At 37.2% G+C, this 11,281-nt stretch overlaps 1 non-coding gene across 1 annotated transcript; it reads right to left on the bottom strand.

Annotated features, from left to right (window-relative positions):
- Positions 1-6,553: 6,553 nt before the first annotated feature.
- On the bottom strand, positions 6,554-6,657 carry LOC112761333 (small nucleolar RNA R71). Its single transcript, XR_003181733.1, has one exon. It is a non-coding gene; the product is annotated as a small nucleolar RNA R71 (small nucleolar RNA).
- Between the last annotated feature and the right edge of the window lie 4,624 nt (positions 6,658-11,281).

Genomic DNA, 11,281 nt, shown 5'->3' with positions numbered 1-11,281 from the left:
CCACCCTCAGCATAGTCAGCTTTTGTGGTGGGAAAAATCTAGTCAAAAATCTGGTGACCACCTTGTCCCAAGTATCTAGACTCTCCTTCGGTTGAGAATCTAACCACAACTTTGCTCTATCCCTCACAGCAAATGGGAAGAGCATGAGTTTCTACACCATAGGATTCACTCCATTGGTCTTCACAGTATGACAAATCTATAGGAAATCAGAGATAAATTGATTTCGGTCTTCATGAAAAAGTCCATGATACTGGCAATTTTGTTGCACAAGAGTGACAAGCTGAGGCTTCAGTTCAAAATTGTTTGTAGCTATAGGAGGCACCACAATGCTTTTTCCATAAAGATCTACATTGGGAGCAGTGTAAGAGCCAATCACTCTTCTAGGCTGCTCATTCTCATTCAGATTTGCCATGTTGGCATTCACATCACGATTTTGATCCATGCTCAGATTTTCATTAGTCTTGTAAAGTCTAGCTTGTTGCAAACGCCGCCTCAAATTCTTTTCAAGCTCAGGATCAAAATCTACAAGAGGTTTCTTGTCCCTGTTCCTGCTCATAAACAGACAGAAGACAAGAAATGAAGGGACTCTTGCGTACGCATGACCCACGCGTACGCGTCGATGCTCGCACATGACTTCATTAAAGTGAAAACACTGGGGGCGATTTCTGGGCTTCCCAGGCCCAAATCCAACTCGGTTTCTGAGCCTATTACATGTAGAAATTAAGAGGAGTCAAGGGGAGAGAACACATAGTTTAGTTTTGGGGAGAATGCTTTAGTTAGTTTCTAGAGAGAGAAGCTCTCTTTTCTCTCTAGAATTAGGTTAGATGTAGATTAGGATTTCTTAGATCTAGATTTAATTCATGCTTTGATTTACTTTTCCTTTGTAATTCCTTGTTCTTCTACCTTTTCTTTCTTTGTTTAGCATTTTAATTCTTGTAATTCTTTACCTTGTTGTTGATGCACTTTTGTTTCTCTTATTTTCCTTTAATGCAATTTGAGTTTGATTTCTTTTATTGTTGATTTGAATTGTCGATGTTAATTTCCTTGCAATTGGTAGTTCTAGATTTACTTTTCTTGCAATCTTATTTTTCATTCCTTTTATGCATTCCAAGTGTTTGATTAAATACTTGGAAGGATGTTAGAGTAGATTTTTGTGTTCTTAGCTTGGGATGGTAACTTAGGTGAACTTGAGTTGCTAATGTCCAAGGGTTGATAATTGGTGTCCATTAAATCTAGCTTTCCCTAATTTAATTAATGGATTAGGATTAGTGTAGCTCATTTGACTTTCTTTTACTCGTTAGAGGATGACTTAATGGGATTGATCCTTGCAATTATCATGTTGTGGTTAGTGACAAGGATAAAGATCCTTGACCATCATTCCTTACCAAGACCTTTTTATCATTAGAGTTTCCATTTACTTTCTTGCCATTTATCTTTCATGTTCCTTATTCAAAACCCGAAAATACATGTCCCATAATTAATAGCAAGAACACTTCCCTGCAATTCCTTTAAGAGACGACCCGAGATTTGAATACTTTAGTTATTTTTATTGGGGTCTGTTACTTGTGACAACCAAATTTTTACATGAGAGGATTATTTGTTGGTTTAGAAACTATACTTGCAACAAGATTTTATTTGTGAAATTATTTACCAACGAATTTTCCTTTCATCAACCTACCCCACCTTCTTCTACTCTACTTTGCTCGAGGATGAGCAAAAGTCTTAAGTTTGGTGTTGCAAAAGCTTTGCTTTTTGACTTCTACCATTCCTAAGTTTGGTGTTACAAGAGCCTGTGAAGCCGCTCAAAAGATGAAGGAGTGACCTTGAAGAGATCAAGCAATACATTGGATCTTCAAGGAGGAGCACTAGCCACCATCATTCAGGTGGATTCGTTCTCTTTACACCCCTTTCCTGTTATTTTTCTATTTTTTCTCTGTTTATTTATCTGTTCTCTAGTTCTAGTTGCATGATCATTTGCATTGATGTCTTAAAATTGTAAAATGTTCTATATATCTCTCACCTTGCTTAAATAAAAAAATTTTATTGAAAAGAATCGAGAGATGCATGAATTTCAAGTTTAAAATAAGATTAGTTTAATTATGTTGATGTGGTGTCATTTGCTTTTGTTTTCTGAATGTATGAAATAAACAATACTTATGTTTGAAGTTGAAATTTTAGAATGTTGGCTCTTGAAAGAATAAGAAAAAAGGAAAAATATTATTGATAATCTGAAAAATCTGAAAATTGATTCTTGAAGCAAGAAAAAGCAGCAAAAAGCAAAAGAAAAAGCATGTTGCAAAAGAAAAAAAATTATTATGCATGTGAGAAAAAAAAGGAAAAAAATGGCCAAAAGAAAAAAAAATAAAAAGTAGAAAAATCCATTACTGCCCATAAATGCAGCAAAAGGAAGGCAGATTGAAAAAGCAAGTAACCCTTTAAACCAAAAGGCAAGGGTAAAAGAACCCAAGGCTTTGAGCATTAATGGTTAGGAGGGCCCAAAGGAAATAAAATTCTGGCCTAAGTGGATAATCCAAGTTGTCCCAAGCCATGTGCTTGTAGCGTGATGGTGTCAAGGGAAAAGCTTGAGACTGAGTGGTTAAAGTCGTGGTCCAAAGAAAAAAGAGTGTGCTTAAGAACTCTGGACACCTCTACCTGCAGACTCTAGCAAATCTGAGTCACAATCTGAAAAGGTTCACCCAGTTAAAGTGTCTATGGCATTATTGTATCCGGTGGTAATACTGGAAAACAAGGTGCTTAGGATCACGGCCAAGACTCTGAAAGCTATGTTGAATAATCAAAATAAGCTAACTAAGGGAGCCAATAACATCACCTGGATTCTAAGTGGTACACAGAATCGTGATCTCAACACTTCTTCACAACTCCGCGTAACTGACCAGCAAGTGCACTGGGTCGTCCAAGTAATACCTTACGTGAGTAAGGGTTGATCCCACAGAGATTGTCGGCTTGAAGCAAGCTATGGTCACTTTTTAGTATGATTTAATTAGTTTTCATTATATTTTTATTAGTTTTTAATCAAAATTTATATTTCTGGACTTTACTATGAGTTTTTGTGTTTTTCTGTGATTTCAAGTAATTTCTGGCTGAAATTGAGGGGCCTGAGCAAAAATCAGATTCAGAGGTTGAAGAAGGACTGCAGATGCTGATGGATTCTGACCTTCCTGCACTCAAAGTAGATTTTTTGGAGCTACAGAACTTCAAATGGCGCGCTTCCAATTGCGTTGGAAAGTAGACATCCAGGGCTTTCCAGCAATATATAATAATTTATACTTTGCCTGAATTTAAATGACGCAAACTGGCGTTGAATGCTAGTTCCATGTTGCAGTCTGGCGTTCAGCGCCAAAAACAAGTTGCAAAGTGGAGTTCAACGCCAGAAACACGTTACAAACTGGCGTTCAACTCCAAGAATGACCTCTCCACGTGTAAACTTCAAGATCAGCCCAAGCACACACCAAGTGGGTCCCGGAAGTGGATTTCTGCATCAATTGCTTATTTCTGTAAACCCTAGTAGCTAGTCTAATATAAATAGGACTTTTTACTATTCTATTTACATCTTCGGAACATCTTTGGATTATCTTTTTGTCCTTTGATCATGCCTGGACCTTATCACTTATGTATTTTCAACGGTAGAGTTTCTACACACCATAGATTAAGGTGTGGAGCTCTGCTATTCCTCAAGGATTAATGCAAAGTACTACTGTTTTTCTATTCAATTCAACTTATTCCGCTTCTAAGATATTCATTCGCACTTCAATATGATGGATGTGATGATCGTGACAGTCATCATCATTCTCAACTTATGAACGCGTGCCTGACAACCACTTCCGTTCTACCTTAGATTGAATGGATATCTCTTGGATATATAATACAGGGGACCGAGTCCGAGTTTTTAATGTCTTCGTGGTATAAGTTAGAACCCATGGATGCCATTCCTGAGATCCGGAAAGTCTAAACCTTGTCTGTGGTATTCCGAGTAGGATCTGGGAAGGGATGGCTGTGACGAGCTTCAAACTCGCGAGTGCTGGGTGTAGTGACAGACGCAAAAGGATAGTAAATCCTATTCCAGTATGATTGAGAACCGACAGATGATTAGCCATGCAGTGACAGCGCATTGGACCATTTTCACAGGAGGATGGGATGTAGCCATTGACAACGGTGATGCCCTACATAAAGCTTGCCATGGAAAGGAGTAGGATTGATTGGATGAAGACAGCAGGAAAGCAGAGATCATAGGAATGAAAGCATCTCTATACGCTTATCTGAAATTCTCACCAATGAATTACATAAGTACCACTATCCTATTTTATATTTTATTTATTTTCATCCACTATAATTTCTTAATACAATATAATCTGCCTGACTGAGATTTACAAGGTGACCATAGCTTGCTTTAAGCCGACAATCTCCGTGGGATCGACCCTTACTCACGTAAGGTTTATTACTTGGACGACCCAGTGCACTTGCTGGTTAGTTGTACGAAGTTGTGAAACAGATATAAGATCATGAACGTGCTTACTGAGTTTTTAGCACCGTTACCAAGGAATGGAATGATCACGATTTCGGACACCAAGTTTTTGGCGCCGTTGCCGGGGATTGTTCGAGTTTGAACAACTGACGGTTCATCTTGTTGCTCAGATTAGGTAATTTTCTTTTTCGTTTTATTTTCAAAATTTTTTTTTCGAAAATCTTTCAAAAAAAATTCTTTTCCTTTTGTTTTCGAAAATTATTTTAAAATTTTTAAGAATGAATTCTAAAGTTTCAAAATGGTATGCTGAAGTTTGGCTGGCCATCAAGCTTTAGACTAACCTGGTATGATTCCTGGAATCTTGATTGAGGACTTTGAATTCATTGCTTCCTTTTTCCTATATGTTTTCGAAAAAAGTAAAGTAAAATACAAAAAATATATATATAGAAAATCATAAAAAAATATTTTATGTTGTTTGTTTGAGTCTTGAGTCAATTTTTAAGTTTGGTGTCAATTGCATACTTTTATTTTTCTAAAAATTTTCGAAAATTTATGCATTCACAGTGTTCTTCATGATCTTCAAGTTGTTCTTGGTATGTCTTCTTGTTTGATCTTCATATTTTCTTGTTTTGTGTCTTTTCTTGTTTTTCATATGCATTTTTAATTTGTTAGTTTCTAAGGTTTGAAAATTCCTAAGTTTGGTGTCTTGCATATTTTTCTTTCATTAAAAATTTTCAAAAATAAGTCTTGAGGTTCATCTTGATCTTCAAAGTGTTCTTGGTGTTCATCTTGACATTCATAGTGTTCTTGCATGCATTGTGTGTTTTGATTCATAATTTTTATGTTATGAGTCTTTTTCATGTTTTTCTTTTTCTTCATTAAAAATTCAAAAATAAAAAAAAGAAATATCTTTCCCTTTTTCTCTCTTAAAATTTCGAAAATTTGGATTGAATTTTTCAAAAATTTTTAAAATCTAGTTGTTTCTTATGAGTCAAGTCAAATTTTCAATTAAAAAAATTCTTATCTTTTCAAAAACTTTCTCAAAAATCAAATATTTTTCAAATTTTCTTTATAATTTCGAAATTTTTAAAATTAATTTTCAAAAATCTTTTTCTTATCTTTATTTCATATTTTCGAAATTAATACTAACATTTAATATGATTGATTCAAAAAATGTTAAGTTTGTTACTTGCCTAGTAAGAAAGGTTCAATCTTTAGATTTTAAAATCTTATCTTTTTGTTTCTTGTTAGTCAAGTAATCAACTTTAATTTTAAAAATCAAATCTTTTTAAATCTCTTTTTCAAATCTTTTTCAAAATAAGTTTCAATCAATGATATCTTTTTAAATTTCAATCATATCTTTTTAAATTTCAATCATATCTTTTTCAAATTTCAATCTTATCTTTTCAAAATTTGACTTTCAAAATCTCTTTCCATTAACCACTTAACTTTTTATTTGATGCTTATCTTTAGTAAAACTGCCCAACTAACTTTTTACCTTTAATTTTCGAAAATTCCTTCCCTCTTTTTCAAAATTCCTTTTTAATTAACTAATTGCTTTAAATTTTAATTTAATTTAATTTCAAACTTTAATTTTTGAAATTTAACTTTATTTTTTAATTTTTATTTTAATTAATTTTCGAAATTCCCTCTCTCTCAGGAAAGAAAGAGGTGATGGCAGCCAAAAATAATAATAATTCAAGGAGGATGCTTGGTGATTATACTACACCTACTTCCAAGTTTGATGGAAGAAGCATCTCAATCCCTATCATTGTTGCAAACAATTTTTGGCTGAAACCTCAATTAGTTGCTCTAATGCAACAGAACTGCAAATTCCATGGACTTTCATCAGAAGATCCCTACCAGTTTTTAACTGAGTTCCTGCAGATCTGTGAGACTGTTAAGACTAATGGAGTAGATCATGAAGTCTACAGGCTCATGCTTTTCCCTTTTGCTGTAAGAGACAGAGCTAGAACATGGTTGGACTCACAACCTAAAGATAGCCTGAACTCTTGGGATAAGCTGGTCACGGCCTTCTTGGCTAAGTTCTTTCCTCCTCAAAAGCTGAGCAAGCTTAGAGTGGATGTTCAGACCTTCAAGCAAAAAGATGGTGAATCCCTCTATGAAGCTTGGGAAAGATACAAGCAGATGACCAAAAGGTGTCCTCCTGACATACTTTCAGAATGGACCATTCTGGATATCTTCTACTATGGTCTGTCTGAGTTCTCCAGGATTTCACTGGACCATTCTGCAGGTGGATCCATTCACCTAAAGAAAACGCCTGCAGAAGCTCAAGAACATATTGACATGGTTGCAAATAATCAATTCATATATACTTTTGAGAGAAATTCTGTGATAATGGGACGCCTCAGAAAAAGGTAGTTCTTGAAATTGATACTCTGAATGCCATATTGGCTCAGAATGAAATATTGACTCAGCAAGTCAACATGATCTCTCAGAGTCTGAATGGATTGAAGGAATCATCCAACAGTACTCAAGAGGCATCTTCTGAGGAAGAAGCCTATGATCCTGAGAACCCTGCAATAGCAGAGGTGAATTACATGGGTGAACCTTATGGAAATACTTATAATCCCTCATGGAGAAATCATCCAAATCTCTCATGGAAGGATCAACAAAAGCCTCAACAAGGCTTTAATAATGGTGGAAGAAACAGGTTTAACAATAGCAAGCCTTTTCCATCATCTTCTCAGCAACAGACAGAGAACTCTGAACAAAATACCTCTAATTTATCAAACTTAGTCTCTGATCTGTCCAAGCTACTCTAAGTTTCATGAGTGAAACAAGGTCCTCCATAAAAAATTTGGAGGCATAAGTGGGCCAGCTAAGTAAGAAAATCACTGAAACACCTCCTAGTACTCTCCCAAGCAATACAGAAGAGAATCCAAAGAGAGAGTGCAAGGCCATTGATATAACCATCATGGCCGAACCTACAGGGGTGGAAAAGGACGTGAATCCCAGTGAGGAAGACCTCCTAGGACGTCCAATGATCAACAAGGAGTTTCCCTTTGAGGAACCAAAGGAATCTGAGGCTCATCTAGAGACCATAGAAATTCCATTGAACCTCCTTATGCCCTTCATGAGCTTTGATGAGTATTCTTCTTCTGAAGAGAATGAGGATGTTACTGAAGAGCAAGTTGCCAAGTACATTGGTGCAATCATGAAGCTGAATGCCAAATTATTTGGCAATGAGACTTGGGAAGATGAACCTCCCTTGCTCACCAATGAACTGAGTGATCTGGATCAACTGAGATTGCCTCAGAAGAAACAAGATCCTGGAATGTTCTTAATACCTTGTACCATAGGCACCATGACTTTTGAGAAGGCTGTATGTGACCTTGGGTCAGGGATAAACCTCATGCCACTCTCTGTAATGGAGAAATTGGGAATCTTTGAGGTGCAAGCTGCCAGAATCTCATTAGAGATGGCAGACAACTCCAGAAAACAGGCTTATGGACTAATAGAGGATGTGTTAGTTAAGGTTGAAGGCCTTTACATCCCTGCTGATTTCATAATCCTAGACACTGGGGAGGATGAGGATGAATCCATCATCCTTGGAAGACCCTTCCTAGCCACAGCAAGAGCTGTGATTGTTGTAGACAGAGGAGAATTGATCCTTCAACTGAATGAGGACAACCTTGTGTTTAAAACTCAAGAATCTCCTTCTGTAACCATGGAGAGGAAGCATGAAAAGCTTCTCTCACTGCAGAGTCAACCAAAGCCCCCACAGTCAAACTCTAAGTTTGGTGTTGAACCCCCACAACCAAACTCTAAGTTTGGTGTTGGGAGGTCCCAACCATGCTCTGATTATCTGTGAGGCTCCATGAGAGCTCATTGTCAAGCTATTGACATTAAAGAAGCGCTTATTGGGAGGCAACCCAATGTTATTTAATCATTTTTATTTTATTTTGTCTTTGTTATTTCATGTCTTATTAGGTTGATAATCATGTGGAGTCACAAAAACTACTGAAAATCGAAAACAGAATGAAAAACAGCTTTGAAAATAGAACACCCTGGAGGAAGGACTTACTGGTGTTTAAACGCCAGTAAGGAGCATCTGGCTGGCGTTTAACGCCAGAACAGAGCATGAAATTGGCGTTAAACGCCAGAAACAAGCAGCATTCTGGCGTTTAAACGCTAGGAATACACCCTGAGAAGAGCTGGCGCTGAACGCCAGAAACAAGCATGAAGCTGGCGTTCAACACTAGAAACATGCTACACATGGGCGTTGAACGCCCAGAATAAGCATCACTTCGGCGTTTAAACGCCAGAAATGCATGCAAAGGCATTTCACATGCCTAATTGGTGCAGAGATGTAAATCATTGACACCTCAGGATCTGTGGATACCACAGGATCCCCACATACCTCCACTCACCTTACCTCCTCATAATCGTATATCACCCTTTCCCAAGAACCTTTCACCAATCACCTCTAATTCCCCTCCAAAACCATTATACACCCACCTACACCCAACCACTCAAAATTCAAACCATCATTCCCTCCTTTTCACACATCATAACCACCTGAAACCCCCAGTGGCCGAACCCTTCCCACACCTCCATCTCCTCCATCTCTTCTTTTTCTCATCCTTCCTTTCTTTTTTTGCTCGAGGACGAGCAAACATTCTAAGTTTGGTGTGGAAAAAGCATTGCTTTTTTTGTTTTTCCATAACCATTGATGGCACCTAAGGCCAGAGAAACCTCTAGAAAGAGGAAATGGAAGGCAAAAATCTCCACCTCCAAGTCATAGCAGATGGAGAAATTCATCTCAAGGGTCTATAGCTCAGTGGTAGAACATTTGACTGCAAATTAAGAGATCCCTGAGATACCTCAGGGGGTATATTTTCCTCCACACAATTATTGGGAGAAACTAAGGGTGGAACATCAAGAGCACTCCATCATCCTCCATGAAATTAGAGAAGATCAAAGAGCTATGAGGGAGGAGCAAGAAAGACAAGGAAGAGACATAGAGGAGCTCAAAAGCACCATTGGTTCTTCAAGAAGAGGAAGACGCCACCCTCACTAAGGTGGACTCATTCCTTAATCTCCTTGTTTATTTATTTCCCTGTTTTTCGATTTTTATGCTTTATGTTTGTTTATGTTTTTGTCTTCATGATCACTAGTATTTAAGTGTCTATGCCTTAAAGTTATGAATGTCCTAGGAATCCATCACCTCTCTTGAATGAAAAATGTTTTAATTACAAAAGAACAAGAAGTACATGGTTTCGAATTCATCCTTGAAACTAGTTTAATTATTTTGATGTGGTGACAATACTTTTTGTTTTTTGAATGAATGCTTGAACAGTGCATATGTCTTTTGAAGTTGTTGTTTAAGAATGTTAAATATGTTGGCTCTTGAAAGAATGATGAACAGGAGAAATGTTATTTGATAATCTGAAAAATCAAAAAAATGATTCTTGAAGCAAGAAAAAGCAGTGAATACAAAAAGCTTGCAGAAAAAAAAAGAGAGAAAGAAAAAGAAAAAGCAAGCAGAAAAAGCCAAAAGCTCTTAAAACTAAAAGGCAAGAGCAAAAAGCCAATAACCCTTAAAACCAAAAGGCAAGGGTAATAAAAAGGATCCAAGGCTTTGAGCATCAGTGGATAGGAAGGCCTAAAGGAATAAAATCTTGGCCTAAGCGGCTAAACCAAGTTGTCCCTAACCATGTGCTTGTGGCGTGAAGGTGTCAAGTGAAAACTTGAGACTGAGCGGTTAAAGTCAAGGTCCAAAGCAAAAGAAGAGTGTGCTTAAGAACCCTGGACACCTCTAATTGGGGACTTTAGCAAAGCTGAGTCACAATCTGAAAAGGTTCACCCAGTTATGTGTCTGTGGCATTTATGTATCCGGTGGTAATACTGGAAAACAAAGTGCTTAGGGCCATGCCCAAGACTCATAAAGTAGCTGTTTTCAAGAATCAACATACTGAACTAGGAGAATCAATAACACTATCTGAACTCTGAGTTCCTATAGATGCCAATCATTCTGAACCTCAATGGATAAAGTGAGATGCCAAAACTATTCAAGAGGCAAAAAGCTACAAGTCCCGCTCATCTGATTGGAGCTAAGTTTCATTGATATTTTGGAATTTATAGTATATTCTCTTCTTTTTATCCTATTTGAATTTTAGTTGCTTGGGGACAAGCAACAATTTAAGTTTGGTGTTGTGATGAGCGGATAATTTATACGCTTTTTGGCATTATTTTTAGTATGTTTTTAGTACTTTGCATTAATTCATGAGGAACAGCAGAGCTCCACACCTTAATCTATGGTGTGTAGAAACTCTACCGTTGAAAATACATAAGAACAAGGTCCAGGCATGGCCGAATGACCAGCCCCCTAAACGTCTAAGGAAAAACATTCCAAAGATCTAAAAATGATCCAAAGATGTAAAAACAATAGTAAAAAGTTCTATTTATACTAAACTAGTTACTAGGGTTTACAGCGATAAGTAAATGACGCAGAAATCCACTTCCGGGCCCACTTGATGTGTGCTTGAGCTGAGCATTGAAGCTTTCACATGTAGAGGTCTTCCTTGGAGTTAAACGCCAGTTTGTAACCTGTTTTTGGTGTTTAACTCTGCTTTGCAACCTATTTCTGGCGTTTAACTCCGGAATAGGGCAGAAAGCTGGCGTTAAACGCCAGTTTGCGTCATCTAAACGCGGGCACAGTATGGACTATTATATATTTCTGGAAAGCCCTGGATGTCTACTTTCCAACGCAATTGAGAGAGCGCCATTTGGACTCCTATAGCTCTAGAAAATCCACTTTGAGTGCAGGGAGGT

Source organism: Arachis hypogaea, chromosome 16 (genome assembly GCF_003086295.3).
Source record: "Arachis hypogaea cultivar Tifrunner chromosome 16, arahy.Tifrunner.gnm2.J5K5, whole genome shotgun sequence".
NCBI classification, from domain to species: domain Eukaryota; kingdom Viridiplantae; phylum Streptophyta; class Magnoliopsida; order Fabales; family Fabaceae; genus Arachis; species Arachis hypogaea.
The sequence above is the reverse complement of the archived record's forward strand: the minus strand, read 5'-3'. Positions and strand labels throughout refer to the sequence as shown.